The sequence below is a fragment of the Lethenteron reissneri genome, unplaced genomic scaffold (assembly GCF_015708825.2).
Source record: "Lethenteron reissneri isolate LAM-NWPU_2019-01 unplaced genomic scaffold, ASM1570882v1 scaffold_1199, whole genome shotgun sequence".
Classification (NCBI taxonomy): Eukaryota; Metazoa; Chordata; class Hyperoartia; order Petromyzontiformes; family Petromyzontidae; genus Lethenteron; species Lethenteron reissneri.
The window spans coordinates 4,989-14,815 of NW_026890892.1; the positions used below are offsets into that span (position 1 = coordinate 4,989).

General features: G+C 46.6%; 1 pseudogene; it reads right to left on the minus strand.

Moving 5' to 3' along the window:
- Positions 1–405: 405 nt before the first annotated feature.
- Positions 406–9,490, minus strand: LOC133361676 (nuclear receptor coactivator 5-like; annotated as a pseudogene).
- Between the last annotated feature and the right edge of the window lie 337 nt (positions 9,491–9,827).

Below are 9,827 nucleotides of genomic sequence, written 5' to 3' on the forward strand. Positions count from 1 at the left end.
TCTAAATATATTGCATTGAGAGCCATATAGTAATTTTTTACGTATAATAAATTAAATGTCTTACTTTTAATGCGACTTCTGGTGCTGCGTGGTTTTGCTGATGGCCTTGTGTAGTCTGGTTCGTACGTGGTGAGGCTGAGCTTCATGCAGGCGTTGAGGCCCCGTGACCCGTGAAATTTATCTTCAAAACTAATTTGTGTTTACTTTAAAATGAGACAGTATTATTAAGCAATATCACAAGTATTTTAAAATCAGTTCCAAACTGATTTTTATTTATTTTTTCAACTCAAAATTGTCTGGGAGCCATATGCCGTCACCAAAAGAGCCATATATGGCTCGCGAGCCATAGGTTCCCGACCGCTGGGGTACACGGTACAATGCTTTTCTCTAGGTGTGTGTGTGCAGCTTTGCGCCCATTACATGATTGTGTGTGGCCGGAGGAACAGCAAGCCTTCTACCCTACTATTCATAAAGCAATGCATCGTGTACCCCTGACCTCTCAATACACCTAAAGTAGGGTTGCCCAGACTTCTCAAAACGTGGTTCCATATTCATGCTTCAGTAGCGCTGCTGGTACTGTTCATCCCAGCGGGCCTGCTGTTGGAACTGCGGGTGCTGCTGCCGAAAGGCTGGCTGCTGCTGTCTGGCCCAACCTTTCTCCTCTCCATAGCCCTGCTGCTGGCCCATGCCGTGGGTCGGCTGCGAGGGCATTTGTTGCTGCTGCATCAGTGGCCGCTGTTGCTGCTGTTGCTGCTGCGGTGGCGACCGAAACACGGGTGCTTGCGGCTCCACCAAAGCCGCCGACTGCCCCTTCTGCGACACGGCAGCCGATGCCTGCTTAACGAGCTGCGATATCGCCGGAGCGCTCTGCATGAGCATGTCAAGCGCCTTGCGCACGTTGGGGTTATCCAGGCCGAGAGACGACAGGTTTACAGTGGTGGGACCGAATGTCGTGCTGGTGGTGACGCGCTCCTGCTGTTGCGGAGGCACCAGTTGCTGCTGCTGCTGCGACGGCATTCGCACGCCTTGGTCCGAGAAATCCCTGCCCATGTTGCCGTAGTTGCCGTAACCACCGACCTGACCCTGAGCTCCCTGCGCAGAGGTGGTGGCGCGCGGCTGCAGCGCATCCTCCATGGGTGCGTGGCTCAACTCGGACTGCGCGCCTACCGACGGCGTTCCTGGCAGCCAGCGCGAGTTGCGTCGCAGCGGGGAGAGAGGACGCGACGCCGCCACTTGCCCCATGTTGTTCGCCTGCTGTCTGCCCGCCGTGTGGCCCGATGGGGGCAAGCTCCCCTGCCTTCCCATCCCCGCCGCCATTGCACCTCCACCGCCGCCGTCGTTGTTGTTACCGCTGTTAAAGCAGCGCCGGGCGCGTCGGCCGCCGCTCTGTTAGCGTACGCGCCTACGGCTTTGCTTGCCATGTTGGGCAGTTGTTGGTCAAGTCTCTGGCGAGCCGGTGGTGTGTTCTGTTGAAGATGGTGCATTCCAATCCCTCCCTCAGCCAAGCGTGGCGGGGCGGCTGGCTGATTACGCATTCCTGGCACACAATTGAAATCAAATATGTGACGTGTTAAAGAGGCTACATTGACTATTTTTTTTCTAGAAATGTGTTTCTCTTCGTCGTAGAGGAAAGCTGCTAGATGTGAAAAGGTGTAACGCCTTACCAAGTTTAGTTTCTGTACTGCAGTAATAAAAATGGTGAAATTCTAAAATCACCCTTGCTGAAGGACATAAGAAATGACAAATTGAAAAATGGGAATTATCAAAAAAACTCTAAAATAATATTCACATACCCTGAGCCAAAATGAATGCAATGCCAGAAATAAGTATAACCCGTAAAAACAAAGTTTTTCACTATAAATCCTTTATATGCGTGGCAGCGAACTTAATATAAAGGATTTAAAAATATATTCGCCTGTGGAGGACGCGGGGATCGATCCCGCGACCTTTGGCATGGGAAGCGAGGGCGCTACCAACTGCGCTACTCCGCCACGGCCTGTGGATGGGTTACGCTCTGGGCTCCTACACTGTGACGTTCAGCCAAAGCCATGAATGCGTTCTATTTGAATATATGTAAAATAATTTTTTTTTGCCTAAACAGTGTAAAATTTGGAGAATTTTTTTTCACGAACAATAATTGTCTGGCACAACGAGTCTGTGTGGAAAATGTCAGCTCGATTGGATCACGGGAAGTGGGTTAAAAAACGACCGAAATATTTGCACGGTCGTAAGCAAGCAAGCACGCAAGCAAGCAAGCGAACTTAATATAAAGGATTTTAAAAAAGACACTGAAAAACACACCATATGAAGACATCTTAAATTGAGCCTCTCCACCAAATTTGCTTTCCTATTTACAAACTGAATATTAACATTAGGGCTTGAGGCAGGTAATACAACAGCTTATGTAAACACTGCAAACATAATTTCTTCAAGGCAGAATTCAGAATTTTAGCTGAAGGAAAAAAAAACCTCGTGAGATGGGACATCTCGCTTACTCGGGTGTCCATTTAAAATGTTGATTTTGCACAATCGTTCAATGTTGCGAATGATATTCACAGGGTCTTTAACTGCAACATTACAGCATTAGGCAAAGACTGACAATTATCTACAACAGCGGTCGGGAACCTATGGCTCGCGAGCCATATATGGCTCTTCTGGTGACGGCATATGGCTCCCAGACAATTTTGAGTTGAAAAAAAAATACAAAAATCAGTTTGGAACTGAATTTAAAATACTTGTGATATTGCTTAATAATACCGTGTCATTTTAAAGTAAACAGAAATTAGTTTTGAAGATAAATTTCACGGGTCACGGGGCCTCAACGCCTGCACGAAGCTCAACCTCACCACGTACGAACCAGACTACAAGGCCATCAGCAAAACCACGCAGCACCAGAAGTCGCATTAAAAGTAAGACATATTTAATTTATTATACGTTACAAATACTATATGGCTCTCAATGAAATATATTTAGAAATATTTGGCTTTTATGGCTCTCCCAGTCAAAAAGGTTCCCGACCCCTGCAATATACTATACCAACATTAATCACTTCCTAACATGGTTCACTATTGACGAGATAATCAACTGTAACATGAGCAACGCTGCTGTGCTTACCTCTGCCACGCACGCACCTTTAATGCGCAGCTACCGCTAAATTGTGGGTTAATTTCATGGAAACGGACACCCGGATTACCAAGTGGCCACCTCAAATGTGAAGTTCACTCCTCTCCCAAGAGAAACGGAGCTGATGCTGCTGCTGCTGCAGCAGAAGCAGCGTCCATGGGAAGTGGTGCCAAAATCCCTGTTGCAGCCGACCGGCCGGTGGAGTGGGAGTGATGACGTGATCCATAGCAAAAGCCAACGAGCTGATGCTGCTGCTGCAGCAGAAGCAGCGTCCATGGGAAGTGGTGCCAAAATCCCTGTTGCAGCCGACCGACCGGCCGGTGGAGTGGGAGTGATGACGTGATCCATAGCGAAAGCCAACGAGCTGATGCTGCTGCTGCAGCAGAAGCAGCGTCCATGGGAAGTGGTGCCAAAATCCCTGTTGCAGCCGACCGACCGGTGGAGTGGGAGTGATGACGTGATCCATAGCGAAAGCCAACGAGCTGATGCTGCTGCTGCTGCTGCTGCAGCAGAAGCAGCGTCCATGGGAAGTGGTGCCAAAATCTCTGTTGCAGCCGACCGGCCGGTGGAGTGGGAGTGATGACGTGATCCATAGCGAAAGCCAACGAGCTGATGCTGCTGCTGCTGCTGCTGCAGCAGAAGCAGCGTCCATGGGAAGTAGTGCCAAAATCCCTGTTGCAGCCGACCGACCGGCCGGTGGAGTGGGAGTGATGACGTGATCCATAGCGAAAGCCAACGAGCTGATGCTGCTGCCGCTGCTGCTGCAGCAGAAGCAGCGTCCATGGGAAGTGGTGCCAAAATCCCTGTTGCAGCCGACCGACCGGCCGGTGGAGTGGGAGTGATGACGTGATCCATAGCGAAAGCCAACGTGCCATCCACGTCTGTAAACTTCGCTTTTCTCACTACGAACTTTTCGCGGCGTACACCGATCCGCGTCCTGCTTAGATTTACGCAATGTTTCTGTGCCCAGGCCCCTGGCCTCCGTAACAAGATAATCTCACCTTTGATGTGGTAATGACGATGACTTCAAGATTTCTTGCCCTCTTCAATCTTGGTAGGCTTATTGTTGTTATAGATGTAATGTCATTATACTAATAACTTACAGCCGTTTGTAAATAACTACACTGTTTCGGTGATTATACTAATCTACTTGTAAAGTGTTCAAGTTATACTTTGAGTGTAAGGTTAAGTTTTTGTTTGTTACTATATGAATAGAGTGGTGCTCTTATTCATATAGTAGTTATACATGAAAATTTAAAGTTATTCTAGAGGTGGAATTCAACTTACGAGGTATTGTTAGTCTTATTTATTGGTTTAAACTCATCATAGTATGAGCGTATGTGCAGTGTTCATATTATATACTGTAGTTTCGTAGTACATATAATGCTATTCTCAATAGTTTCCTCGAGTGTTCCAGTAGTGCCGGAATTCAAGTCAAGTTTCATGGCTTCAGTCACAGTTAACCCAAAATATATTTTACAATCTTCCCGGATAATGCCTTAACATTGCCTACGAGACATCACCAATGCCTACCACTTATCTGCAGCAACCCCAAGACACACAGCACCAGTGCCCCTAGAGTCCCCCGCACGCTGCCACCGTACCTCTTTCGTCGAGCGCCTTTTCACGCAGAAAGCGCACTTGCTCCGAGATGCGATCCAGCTCTTCCAGGGACATGTCCTTCGCCTCGCTCAGAGCGCTGCGTAGCGACGACGACGGCGAGTTGGCATGCTGCGAGTAGGCCGCTGCCGCTGCCGCCCGCTCACTCGGGTACCTGGACGTGTTGCCGCGCGCGGGGACCGGGCCGGTGAGGTGAATCTGTGGGCGACGCTCGCGCATGTAGCGGTGGGGCCAGGGTGTCCGGAGCTGGTGGGGCACGCGCGGGGGGGGCCTGTGTCGAAAAGCCAGTTCGAAATTCCGGCACTTGCGAGAAACGGTGCGGCCGCTGCTGGCGCCGCAAGACGCTGTCGGCGCGCTCGGCCGCTTGTCTGGCGATCTCACTCCGCCGCCGCCGCCGCCGCTCGCGTAGGTCGCCCATGTAAGACTCAAACTCGCGACCCACGAGCTCCATGGCCACGGGCAAAGGCGTGTGGTGGTGTTCTGGTGGAAAACGCGATGTTTATGGCGCCACATCGAAGCTACCCGGATAAAGTCAAACACTACAAACGCCACCTTCAGTGGCATCGAAACAGAGAATTTTTTTTTCTCTGTAAGCCCAACAACATAGGTTTATTTAATCTTTGTTTCCATTTATTTGAAAGGAACACAAAGGCGAAAACGATATTGCATTGCAAATAAGTATAACCCGTAAAAACAAAGTTTTCCACTCTAAATCCTTTACATGCGTGGCGGCTAGAGTCCTCTCGTCCTCTGGCTTGAGATGGCTGCCACCTATGGGTCAGATGATTGCATTGCACCATTAAGCAATTGGTAATTAAATATAATATTTTTGTCCTAAAAAGTGTAACATTTCGGAAAATGATTTTCACGAACATTAATTGTCACGCACAACGAGTCTGTGTGCAAAATGTCAGCTCGATTGGATCACGGGAAGTGGGTTAAAAAACGACCGAAAGATTTGCACGGTCGTAAGCAAGCAAGCGAACTTAATATAAAGGATTAAAAAAAATACTGTCATACATTGCACCTATGGATGTACGCAAAATTATATTTTGCCAATCGATAATTACGTATAATTTGAAATTAAAAACGAACAATGCACGTGGAACTAAAAAATTCAACTTCCCTATTGGGTGAAAAACATTTTCCATCATGGCTGGTGACACCAAACGCAAGTTAACATTTTGCTGTGAAAAAAAAATTAGGTTTGCACAACTTTTACAAGACCAGCGTTCATCATCAGGCCTACAGAAAGCCTTCACCAATTTCAACGATTCTCCCATGGCGGAGTGCGATTCCCTTCGCACTTTTTCCGACTTTATGGAGCAGCAAGCTAGCCGGCCACATCCACAAATGAAGCTTGCCTTTCGGTTGCCACGATGCATACGGGGGTCGGAGGGCTTACGTTGCTTGTTCCCCTGAAGGACGTGGACAGAGCAACAGTTGTCCGTCACGTGTTGGGGCTTCACGGCGATGGCGAAGGCGGAGCCTCCATTCCTTACATCGTTCAGGGCCTGGCCCAGGAGGTTCTGCGAGCTCAGCATGATGAGATCCACAGTGAGGCCCATATTCCGAGCTTGCTTTCCTATATTCTCTGCATAGTCCCTGCAACACCACAGAACCAATAAGTCAGGAATGGAGCAATAATAAGTATAACCCGTAAAAACAAAGTTTTTCACTATAAATCCTTTATATGCGTGGCAGCGAACTTAATATAAAGGATTTAAATATATATTCGCCTGTGGAGGACGCGGGGATCGATCCCGCGACCTTTGGCATGGGAAGCGAGGGCGCTACCAACTGCGCTACTCCGCCACGGCCTGTGGACGGGTTTACGCTCTGGGCTCGTATACTGTGACGTTCAACCAAAGCCAAGAATGAGTTCTATTTGAATATACGTAAAATAAAAAATTTTTGCCTAAAAAGTGTAAAATTTTGGGAATTTTTTTTCACGAACATTAATTGTCTGGCACAACGAGTCTGTGTGGAAAATGTCAGCTCGATTGGATCACGGGAAGTGGGTTAAAAAACGACCGAAAGATTTGCACGGTCGTAAGCAAGCACGCAAGCAAGCAAGCAAGCATGCAAACTTAATATAAAGGATTTAAAAATTGTGTCACATACTTAAATGAGTACTTGGTAGCAGTCATCGTCATAGGCAGTTTCTGAGTCAGTCTCTCTTCCGAAGATCCACCACCGAATTCCCAAAAACTGATACTAATTTTACAGAACGCAGATGTCGTATGGGCTGAGTCTCTTTCTGACTGGGCTATCAGTTCGCAAACGCTTGATTGCAATGCGAGCAGACTTTACAAGATGCCCTCCCAGCTAAATAAGAAAAAAGTATAAGGAATTCATGACAATATAGATTTGAGGAGGCTCTAAGGGTTAACGTGTGTTTATATCAAATCACCAACAATGATATTACAGTGGGCCTGAATTCCAGACTCTCACCAAAAATGTACCTTCAATTATAGTAAGTTTTCCAATTTCAGCTGAGTTGATAATTAGAAGGAAGCATCCATTGTAAAAGTTTGATTTTGCAATTCTGCAAAATATTATTTCTACTGACAAGTGGTTGACCACGTCAGATACTCAAAGTTCCGTGAAAGAACTGGACTGAGATCAAGCCGGTAAGAGAATGGTGCACGGAGATGATAATTTTTGGTAATTCAAAATTCGCAATTTTTTTCAGTGTTGAAACTCCAGTCAAATAATTTTACTTAATTATTTTCCAGCAGGAATAGCCAATCCATTGCTATTTCATCATATATAAACGTTCAAAAGTATCAACTAATGACTTTGTGTAAAAGTCAAGCTTTTTTGTTTAAACTCAAAAGCGCTTGAAGCTTTCGTGAAATAGGAACGTGATTGTAAAATTTTACACGATAAAATATTAGGAGTTATACTTCGTTTACGTGTGTAATTCATTTTCAGTTACGGAATGTAAAATTCTACATTTCCGAATGACAATTCCTCCAGCCTAAAGTCTCCACCTAGTGTCAATACAGCATCACTGTAAGAATATCCTTTTCTCATTACATGGGAATTGTAGCCAAATATGACGTAATCACTTACTTAATGGCAGGGTAAATAAAATCTTGATTTAAAGCTTTTGTGACTGCAGGGATTGATATTCTTTTTAAATCCTTTATATTAAGTTCGCTTGCTTGCTTGCTTGCGTGCTTGCTTGCTTACGACCGTGCAAATCTTTCGGTCGTTGTTTAACCCACTTCCCGTGATCCAATCGAGCTGACATTTTGCACACAGACTCGTTGTGCGTGACAATTAATGTTCGTGAAATTTTTTCTCCAAAATTTTACACTGTTTAGAGAAAACAAATTAAATATTTAATTACCAATTGCTTAATACTGGCAGACAATCATCTGACCCATAGGTGGCAGCCATCTCAAGCCAGAGGACGAGAGGACTCTAGCCGATGCCACGCATATAAAGGATTTAGAGTGAAAAACTTTGTTTTTACGGGTTATACTTGTTTCCCTTCTACGTGACTTTACCGAAAGAACTAAGAGTATGTAAATAAAATCCTGCAGTCAATATGGAGCAGATGCCAGTGGCAGATCCACACGAAATGTCACCACTCACTTTTGCTGCCGTGAAGCCACAATGACAACACAGTCCACAGGTCTCTCACTGTCATACTGTTTAGAGATTTCATCATAAAACTTTAGGTAGAGCTCTTCACGCTTGATTTCATCTCCTGACCAAAATATAGTTGAAAGCATTCAGCGCAAGACAACTGCACATAGTTAGAATATTACAATTTTCCTCAAATTTCTAATGCTGTCTGAAGCAAGCTGCAATAATAATAAAAAAAATCCTTCATCACATTTGACTACATATCTAATGCACCCTAAATGTTAAAAACTGTAACATACTCGATAAATGTCATCTTAATAAGTGACAAGTTAGAACTGAAGAGTTTGGAGGGCAGAATTATAGATGGCACCAGCAAATAAAACATTAAAAACTGAACCTAAGTTAGTGTATGCACGAGAAAAAAGCTAAGCACATTACATAATGCGCGGTAGTCCCTTCATCTATATATATTTTTTGAAAACTTTTTGAATAGAATTTATATCTAGATCACACACATGAAATAATAATCTGACAGACCTGATGAAGGCATGTCTCTGGCTGGTCGCTGGTCTTCATCATCGTATGATGGCCCTCTATAAAATAAAAAAAACACCATTACACCATTTCTCACAATCAAAAACATCGCTCAAATACCAATCGTGCTCTGTAATGAATACTCCAGTTACCTGAAAGGCGGCTCGTTCTGGTCCTCTTCACCCCACAGCGAAGTGTTGGGTCCCTTTTTTCCATAGCCTCCCCTGCCGGACATGCCCCCCCGACCGGGCATGCCCCCCCGACCGGGCATGTCCCCTCTTTCGTGCATGTCCCCTCTTTCCTGCATGTCCCCTCTTTCGTGCATGTCCCCTCTTTCGTGCATGTCCCCTCTTTCGTGCATGTCCCCTCTTTCGTGCATGCCCCCTCTTTCGTGCATGCCCCCTCTTTCTCGCATGCCCCCTCTTCCGTAATTATCCCGTCTTTCGTGCATGCCTCGTCTATCAATCATACCTCCTCTGCCAGCCATGCCCTCCCTATCGAACATGCTGCCTCTACCACCCATGCCCTCCCTATCGTGCATGCCGTCTCTTCCACCCATGCCCTCCCTATCGTGCATGCCGTCTCTTCCACCCATGCCCTCCCTATCGAACATGCTGCCTCTACCACCCATGCCCTCCCTATCGTGCATGCCGCCTCTACCACCCATGCCCTTCCTATCGTGCATGCCGTCTCTTCCACCCATGCCCTCCCTATCGTGCATGCCGTCTCTTCCACCCATGCCCCCTCTGTCGTGCATGCCCCGCATGCCACCCCTATTGGGCATCCCCCCTCTGCAAGGCATTCCACCCCGGCCAGGCATGCTGCCCATCAGTGGTTTGCTGTTCATTATGTAATGGGGACCGCCATGGAACACAGGCTGCTCATTCCGCGAGGCCATCCTGTCCTGGGATGGGAAAAGCCGTGGCACCCTCCTGTCATCCCTCTCCCGC